Source organism: Sminthopsis crassicaudata, chromosome 6, assembly GCF_048593235.1.
Source record: "Sminthopsis crassicaudata isolate SCR6 chromosome 6, ASM4859323v1, whole genome shotgun sequence".
Classification (NCBI taxonomy): domain Eukaryota; kingdom Metazoa; phylum Chordata; class Mammalia; order Dasyuromorphia; family Dasyuridae; genus Sminthopsis; species Sminthopsis crassicaudata.
The window spans coordinates 91,095,592-91,105,642 of NC_133622.1; positions in this window are offsets into that span (position 1 = coordinate 91,095,592).

The window sequence follows — 10,051 nt, forward strand, 5'->3', positions numbered from 1 at the left end:
CTTTACAGAGTTTTATTTTTTTAGAATCACCCTATCATACTCAGTCCATGACTGTTTCAAATTACTCATATAATGATGACAGTCATAAGAAGACTGCTAATATTTTCACATATATCAAGTAAATATTTTGACCTTATTGAGTCCCTAATAATTGGTCTTTAATGCTTACCTTATATTTGTCTTGCATGTTATTCATTGAATTTTCCCTTAAGTTTAAAAGAGGAAAAGAGAGGAAAGTTGTTATAAAACTCTGAAAATCTGGGTTTGCTAAATATCTGTTTATTTTTATTCAGGATTATACTTAATTTTGCTGGGAAAGTTACCCATGGTCATAACCCTAGATCTTTTGCTCTATTTAATATAGTATCACAAGACTACAATTCTTCAATGTAGTAATTGCTAAGTCTTATTTAGTCCTTATTATAGTTCCATGATATTTAAATTTCTGTTTTCTTTTTTCTTTTTCCCCCCAATATTTTTGCCTTAACCTGGAATCTTTGAAACAAGGCTATGACATTCTAAGTTTTCCTTCTGAGATCTCTTTCAGGTGGTGATTGATGGATTCTTTTTCTATTTCTAATTTGCCTTCTTATTCTAGAAATTCATGCAATTTTCCTTGTTAATTTCTTATAATATTGAATCAAATTTTTTTTCTTAATCACAATTTTCATGTATTTTGATTATTCTTTTATTCTTTCTGGTCAATCTGTTCTCCAGATTAATTATTTTTCTGATGAGATGTTTCAGTTTCTCTTCTATTTTTTCATTCATTTGATTTTTGTTTTATGATTTCTTGGTGTCTTAGAATATTATTAACTTTCCCTTGGCCAATTCCAATTTTCAAGTAACTATTTTGTTTATTAAGGTTTTAATCCTCTATTTCAGATTGATTGACTTTGTTTTCATAATTTTCTTGACTTTCTTGGATTGTTCTCCCCCTCCCCTAATTTTTCTTCAATCTCTCTTATTTAATTGTTAAATTCTTTTTAAAAATTCTTCCAAGAATTCTTTTTATTCTTGGGGACATTTGATATTTCTCATTGAAAAAGCAGTGGCCTTTTTAAGCTCCATCATCTTTCTCCATGTGTTTAATTGCTCTATTCAGCATGACAATTTTGCAATAACCCCGTCATTTTATAAATCTGGGGGAATTTTTTGTTGTTCATGCCAAACTCCCATTTCTTATTTCCCAAATGCACAGAGTGGGTGAAAATCAAGGGAACAAAAAAAAATCCTGCCTTACTCCTGGCTTACATTCCTCCATTCAATTAATGTTTGTTAATCCCTGCAAAATAACAAGATATATTTGAATATTTGTACAATATGTCATTAAAAGTATCAAAATTAAGTGCAATTAGTGTAATAATCTTAATATCAAATTTAATCATCCTATGGTATTATTTAAGTAATATATATTGCCATTGTATGCAATCAATTTAGTTTAATACAAAAACCTCACTTGATAGTGCAGTATCACTGACTAAATATTTAAATTACATATAGAACATATTAATGTGCATATAGAATAGCATTGTATCCATAGTTTCAGCCTAAAGAGTAAATATAGAACAGCAAAAGAAATGTATAGGTAATAGGTAAACTATTATTACATGTTTACTATAAGGCTTTAAAAACATAAATAAGATGAAAAATTATAACACAGAAAACATTTAATCATAGTTGACACATGAATTAATATGTATCAATATAGCCAAAGCCTAGATTCCACATACAAGCTTTAGTGTTATTGTCTAGCAACATGTATAACCACTTATTTTCCATCATCTGTAACATCACATTAGTTGGGTTACAGGATGGATGATTTTAGATCTTCCATAATAGACTGACCTTTCTCTCTGGTTAATAATCTAGTTGACTATCATCCAACTACTGACCTAAATTCCCAAATCTGAGCTAGTAGAGGAACAAGGCTGGCTATAAGCATTTTCAAAGGATTAATTCTATACCTTGAAACAACAGGCAGGAAAGGGGCTACCTCTGACTTCAGTACTCTCACTCACCTAGCCCCAAATACTCTCTTATTCTGAGGCAGAAGTAGTGGATGATAATACACAGTATCATCTTCATCCAAATCTGTATTTTCTTGATTTATTATCAAGCTCATTCACTCTACAAGTTGCAATTAGTATCTTCTCTTCAGAGTTCACTTAATAGACTAGCAATTATTTCCTCTTATTGTTAGTGAGAATGACTAGCTCCCCCTATGAATTGGTAGATATGATTAAATATCTTTATGGGGCCTCCACTGCTTTCTGAGGCTATTGTGCGAACAAAAAGGCTGCATTGCTTGATATAGAGCACCTTTCCATAGTCTATCTTGTGTATTACCCAAATACTATGGTTTCATAGCAAGAATCTGGAGCTCTTGGCTGTAGATTTGAGGATCATTCACTCATTTCTTTCTATCAGACCTCTTCTAAACTAAAGTCAAGGATAAAAAGCTAATGTTTTTTCTCATTCAAGAGATTACTAGTTTTGGATTTTTATGTTTTATCTTCTGAGATGTCAAATTACAAATGATTAAGCATTTGTATCTTTCACTCAAACATTAGCAAGGAAGTTGTAAAGCCTGTAGCATCATTCCTCATAGCATTTTACACATACCTTAGAATGTTTAGATGTGGACTCCACTGAGATTTATGCTTAGATTATCAGGTTTCTAGCATGCTTAGTAATATTCTATTGAAATGCTTAGGCTGTGCAGCTAAAATTCTGTATAATTACTCATATATCAGGCAAAAGACTTAGTTTGACCCCACAGAATGTGTGAAAAACATAAAATCTTCACAGTACCCCAGCACTTTCCTAAGCACAACGTCTGTACATATTTGGTGCTTAATAAATATGTGTCAAATTGAAACAAATTTAAGTGGCTCATTAAGAAAAAAAAAAGTCCAGTATCATTGCCCTTCCTTTATGGTGAGTCCCATCTTTTTCCATACCAGAGTTCTTCAGACTTATAGCACCACCCTGTGGTTTGGACTCCCCTTGGAATGGAAATGAACTTGGGGTTGCTAGGGAGGCAATGTCCCAACTTCCCAATGTTCCCCAATTCTCTTAAGTACAAGTATTCTACATTATACTTGTACTATAGTTTGTACAAAGGAACAACCTTTGTGTTGCTAGGAAAACATTCCCATCTTCATCTCCAGAAGTCATATATAGTATTATTCTAAATAAATTGAAATCCACCTAGAAGAAAACAAATTTGTGATTGCTAGAGAGAAAATCTCATTTCCAAAAAGGCCTGAGATCTCCAAATAACTCATGGAAATAACAGAAGACAAAGTCCAGGTCTTTTGCTCACCTGTGTCATGGCTTTTAATCCCTTCCTATTCACATAGTTCTGGAACTAGCCCTCTTTTTCCAAAAAGCTATCATTTGTCAGGAACAAACAGTACTCCTCTCTATTCGCCTGAAGGCTTGGACTTTAAAACTTGGAGTTGTTAGTAAGGTGACCCAAAGATTAGTGCTAACCAAGAAATCCTCCTTTTATAGCTAGAAGCCTAGATTCTAGACTCACATTGACAGGCTCACGCCCATTCCATCACCTCCTCTTTAAAAGACCATGGGCTTCAGGAATTCTTAATACTTGTCCAGAAACATAGGATTTAGTTATTCAACTTCTACCAATTCATGTACAGAGTTCTCTTTTCCACAGTTGTCATCTCTCAGAGTAGGGGTTAAGGCAACTATCTCTGAAGGTTAGAGCCATACACTTTCTCTTTCCATATTGCTCCCACATGCTTCTTCTCCATTGCCCCCATTTGCTACTAATAGAGGAAGTTGAAGACACCTCTCCTATGATCTGTCAGCTCTCTTAGTTCTTCAATATTCCTTTCTGCCTTTAGAGCTATACTCACTAGTGACATTGTGGGGGAGGGGAAAGCTAAGTCTGAAATAGAAAGTTTTCCTTTATAGAAAAGTACAAAGATCACAAAAAGCTTCTATTCATAAATCCCCAATCAAATCACCCTCATTCAATGAGAGAATGGCTCAAAACGTGTCCTCCTAAATATCCAAATAGATTTCTCTTACTCTTCTAAAAGGGATTGTCAATGGATCTGTCTACAGCCTCTATAAGAAAATGCAATAAATCCCAAACTAAGAATCATCACTCTATAATCTCATCAAATTAATCAGGGAACTCAGAACCCCCTGATCAAAATCCTAAGAAAGGAAAATATGAAAATGAGAAATAAGAATTCCTTCCCAAACTGAAGTTGGAGGCTGGGGATTTCAGCTTTGTAATCACCATAAGGAATAAGGAAATTGAATTTGTATGACATCAGTGCCAGAAGGAAATTCTTCCACAGTTGCCAAAATAGTCTTCCTAAACTATATCATATCACTCCTTAATCAGGAAGCTTCAGTGGATTCCTATTTCCCCTTAGATAAAATATAAATTCCTCAGTTTAACTTTTAAAACCCTGTGCAATCTTTTCTTGATATATTTTAGAATACTCTTCTTAACACTATATGTTCCAGCCTACTCACTATTCCAGTATGTGCCTATTCCATTTCTACTGTGCCTTTGAATTCATTGTTCTGGGAATGCTGCATCCCTTTTTAATTCCAACTGAGAGAATTCTAAGCTTCCATAAAGGCTCAATTCAAATCTCAACTCTTAAATCTCAGGCTTTTTCTAATCTCCTAATTAATCAATACTGTTTTTCTCCTCAGAACATCTTTTATTTACTTATATCTTTACAAGGTATATCTTTCTATAAAATGTAAGTTCCTTGAAGTCAAGTATTTTCTTTAATTTCTGTGCAGATCTCTTGTGCAGAGAGGAAATATTATCTAACAGATAAAGTGCAACCTAGTAATGAATACTTATATGAATGAATATTTTCTTTGTCACATTTTCGCTATGTGACCATGGTTACCTCACTCACTATCTCAGTGTCTCAAAATTATAAATCATAGATAAGTTTTTGTAGCAATGATGGGAGCAATCAGTCATTCAAAAAGCATTTATTAGGCACCTCTTGAATGGCAGGCACTACACTAAAGTAATCTCTGAGCAAATCAAACAAACAAACAAAAAAAGACCATTGCCCTCATGGAGCTCACAATCTAATGGAGAAGACAAACAAATATGAACAAACTAGATATATACAAGTTAAAGAGGAAATAATTAAAGAGGGAAGGCATTAAAATTAAGAGAATTGGGGAAATTTTCTTGTAGCTGTGATTTTAATTGGAACCTGAAGTGAGAAGTCAAAAGTCAGAGATAAGGAAGGATAACATTCTAGGAATGAGGAACAGCCAATGAACAGGCCTGGAACTCAAATTCTTATTTGTTGAATAGCCAAGAAGCCAGTGTCATTGGAGCAAACAAAGGCAGTGGGAAATAAGACATGGGAAGACTGGAAAGTTGGAAGGAAGGAAGGAACTTTGATTATGAAATGTTTTCAATGCCAAAGAGAGGATATTGAATTTGATCTTGAGGCTGATAAATAAATAGAGCTTATTGAATTGGAGAGTGACATAGTCAAATGTGCACTTTAGAGAAATCATTATGGAAACTAAATAGAGGAGGAGTAAGGAGAAAATTGAGGCAGAGAGACCCACCAGCAATCTTTTTCAGTGATCCAAGGTTGAGATGATGAAAGTCTGCACCAGAGCGATAGCAATGTAGAGAAGTGGATGCATTCAAGATATATTGCAAAGGTGGAATGAGTACAAGAGATGTTGCAAAGGTGGAATGAGTAAGCCTTTGTAACAAATTGGAGATGGTGAATGAGAGATAGTGAGGAATACAAGATGACTCCTAAGATTGAAGCTTAAGACACTGGGAGAATAATATTGCCCCAAAAAATTATAGGAAAGGTGTAGGTGAGAGGGTTTAGGAAGAAAGAAAATGAGTTCAGTTTTAAATTTCCACAGCATTAGTTCCCCAAATCAGTTAAATCTCAGATCCAGAGCAACAAAAACAAAATATATCACCAAAGTCTCCTGTGATTGATTTATCATATATAGTAGGTGCTTAATAAAGTTTATGAATCGAACTGAACCAAACTGAATTGAACTGAATTGAAATGCATCAACTGCTTTTTTAATTTATTTGTGGAATTCAATAGAATATTAAATTGGGAAGAAAGATATTTCAAGGTCCTCTAATAGTTTCATTCTATATTGGTCAAATGGGTTTTTTTCCTAAAAATAGGAAATTTCAAGACTACTTATCTTATGTGTAATTAAAAACATACTTTTTGTAATACCGGCTCCTCTTTTTAAAATTTAATTTGATCACAAATTTAGAACTAGAAGGTGTCTTAGAGATTATTTGGATTTAACAAATGTAAAAAAAAATTGGTTTCATAGGGGGAAAGTAACTAGTCCAATGCCTCACTAGGAATAAGCAACAGGAAGAGATTATTTTAATAAACAACTATTTATTCTCCTTGGGGGGAAAACATGACTTGTATCTCTCCTTACATCTAGGCGCCTAATCACTGTTTGTAATTGTTAAAATAGCCCCAAATCACTTACTGGATGCAGTTTCTAGCTTTACCATTGACAAATAATTAGTCAGCTCAGTCAAACATCAAATCAATAAGCATTTATCATATACCTACTGTGTGCCAGGTATTGTGCTAATCATTGGAATACAAAGAAAAGCAAAAATCAGCCCTGGAGGAACTCACAGTCTATTATGTGAGAGAAGATACAAACAATTATCTACAAACTATATATAGTATAAATTGGAAGTAATGAAAAGATGGAAGGCCCTGGTTAAAAAAGATTAGTCAAACTTTAGCTAGAAGAAACAATTAAACATAACAGCCATTTTTCCTCTACCACAGTCTCTATATTGAATGCTCCAAAAATAAAATATTAAACTAATGCAAACAGTGTTTCTACATCTTTTAATAACTGAAAAGAAGGTTTATTTTAGACTTTCCTTATTACTAAAGTTTTTTCTTAAGAACTTGTAATAAGTGAATGGTTAGAAATTGTCATCATTACTAGCTGCTAGTAAAAAAAAACACCTAGATTTTATAATATTAAATATTTTGTAACTGAGTTATATTTATCTTATATAGCAAATTACAAAAGAAAATTCAAGTTACTGAAACAATTCCCAAAAGCTCTTTGTGTAGCTAAATGATATAAAAACACAGAACTTAAAATAACCAGATGTGTTTAGGAAACCAAAGACACAAAGAGATGCTACAATGCTGTCTTCAAAGTTTTAAAAGTGCTAAAAATGAGATGTAAGACAGGGAAAACCTGAGGTTTACAAATTAAAAGCATAGAAGCATTGAAACTTTAACATAGGCAGACCTTTTGGATATATTGGTTAATTTGGTTGAACTATTTCCCCCAAATTTTTTATATTTTATATATTTATTATAAATATTATAAATATTTATTAAATTTTAAATAATTTAAAAATATTTTAATTTTTTTTTATTTTAAATATATATTAAAAAGAGATGGCTCCCTGGAGGGAGAGAAGGAATATACATAGAAGAAATGTAGATAATATAAAAAACAAAATATATACATAACATTTTAATTTTCATATTGTATTTATTTGGAACTTTTCTGAGTCCCAAAAATAACAATTGATGTGATTTTTTTAACCTTAATTACCTTCAAGATTGTAAATATCACATGATCTTTTTTTTAGCAAATGACATTTTATTTTTCCAATTACATGTAATTTTTTCATTTTTATAAAATTTTGAGTTCCAAGTTTCCCCCTCCCTTCTTCCTTTCTCCCTTTCCCTAAGACAGTAATCAATCTAAAGTTATAGGTTATTCATATGCAATCATGTTAAATATATTTCCATTTTAGTCATAGTGTAAAGAAGAATAAGAGCAAAGGGGAAAAGCACAAATAAGAATTGATCTGTATTCAAATTCTCATAGTTCTTCCTCTGAATGTAGATAGCGTTTTCCATCATGAATCTTTTGGAATTAGCTTGGATCATTGTATTATTGAGAAAAGCTAAGTCTATCAGAGTGGATCATCATAGAGTGTTGCTGTTACTAGACATAGAAATTTTTAAAGAGTGTTTTCCAAGGAGATTTTCTTGTATTTCCAACTGTAGGTAAGGAAAAGGAAAAAAAAAATGAGGTGTATGAGATACTAGAAACTTACCTCTATGGATAACATATTATATAATACATTTATTTGATCAATATCAAGTCCTCTATGTAAAATGTTTAAAATAGCACATAATTTTCAATTCTCTTAAGTGTATGTTTCTTTTTTCTTTAAAAAAAACTTCACAAATATCATTGTAATAGTTATTTTAGAATTTAGAAGTTAAGGGGGAAAGAAGCAGCCTGTATCTTTAAAGTTTTGGAATGGTGTAAATTATTACAGTGGTTTCACATTTTCATGGGATCAAGGCAACAACAGTAAGCTCATAAAACAGATACCACTAATTATGCAGAGGAGAAGTCATAAAGTCACTGGTAGGAGCATGTTTTATATTCATGAACACATCATTAAAATTTTAAGACATGCTATCAAATTCTACATTTTAATACTATACCCAATAGCATTAAACCCAACCAACAAGAAAATCAGATTGTTTAATGATCCTCTTTGTCATACTGGTTTTATATGTCTGCAGTTGAAGCACATGTGGACTTTCCTATTGCTGAACAGTTTTTATCACTGGGCAATTAAAAATTATTTTCATCCTAAATATTTCACAAAGTTCAAAAAAGTTTGAAATACATTATTTTTTCCTTCAAAATGATATCCATTCATCAAGTCAGACAAATAATGGGCTATATGTATATATGTATGTGGATGTATATGTTTGTGCATTTTAATAACAATCTGTGTTTTGTTTATATTTCTACATTGAAAAAATATGGTGATTCATCAGTGCTGAAAAACAGCCAAATCAAAATTCAATTTCTTCAAAGCCCAAATGAAACTGGGAAATTAACATGGAATCAAATTTTCAGAGAGGCCAATTGAGCATTAAATGACTTTATTTAAAGGGAATTGACAAATAAAAATAAAACACAAACATATTAATTCACTAAAGGGGTGATATCTAAAGAATGATGGAATTTTGACTATATCACGGCCAGCAAATTTTGATAAGATATGCACATCTTAAAGTCTATAATGAGAAGTGGGGTAAGGAAATATATACTAAACTACTCTTTAGGGAGATTTTTATCCCTTGAACATCTTTGTGTATAATTCTAAAATTTTTCATCCTCATCATGTGTATTCCATATTTTAAATTATGTCTTGCAGCTTAAGAAAACATGCAACCTTGGATATTTAATAGGAATTTTGCATGCTGATTATCTACAGACTTGCTCCTTAATTCTACAAAGAGGAATGCAGTGGTAACAAAGTCAAAGATGGAAGCAAGAAGAGAGATTAACAAAAAATTATAAACTGAAAAATAGTAAATTATTATGACTGAAAAATAAGCTTGTAAGATAGAGGGAAAACATAAAAATTTAAGATGCTTAAATGATGCAAACCAGGTCTATACCTATAACATGACCAGCTCACAAGACAAGTTTAACTATTTCTATCATTTCAGCTGAAATTAAAACAATCACTGAGATTTATACAGCATGCTACAATAACATGCTGCTTGACATTCATAGTTTCATTTGATTACAGCAACAGTCCTGATATGTGATATGATGCTCATTTTAAAATGAGTACAGGCCATACTTCATTTCTTCTAAAATGAGGTTCAAACTGGCTTACCCAGTTCAGAGTCAATAGAGGCAAGAATAAAGCTTCAACTTAGGTTCTCTGACTCTGGTTCCATTGCTCTGTCCATGATTTAAGGCACGTTATAATGCTTTAACTTTATCAACAATGGTCCCTCTCCACCAGTTTTTGGTGGACATTACCCTTTGGTACTCTAGTACTTTGATGAATATGAAAATCCAGTGGTATGAAAACAATCTCCATTATACACATTTGACCCTTTTTTACAAACTTGTCGATCTATGCTTCTCATTAATTTGTTAACATTATGGTGGATTCATTATGGTGGATCTACCATGGTACATCCATGGT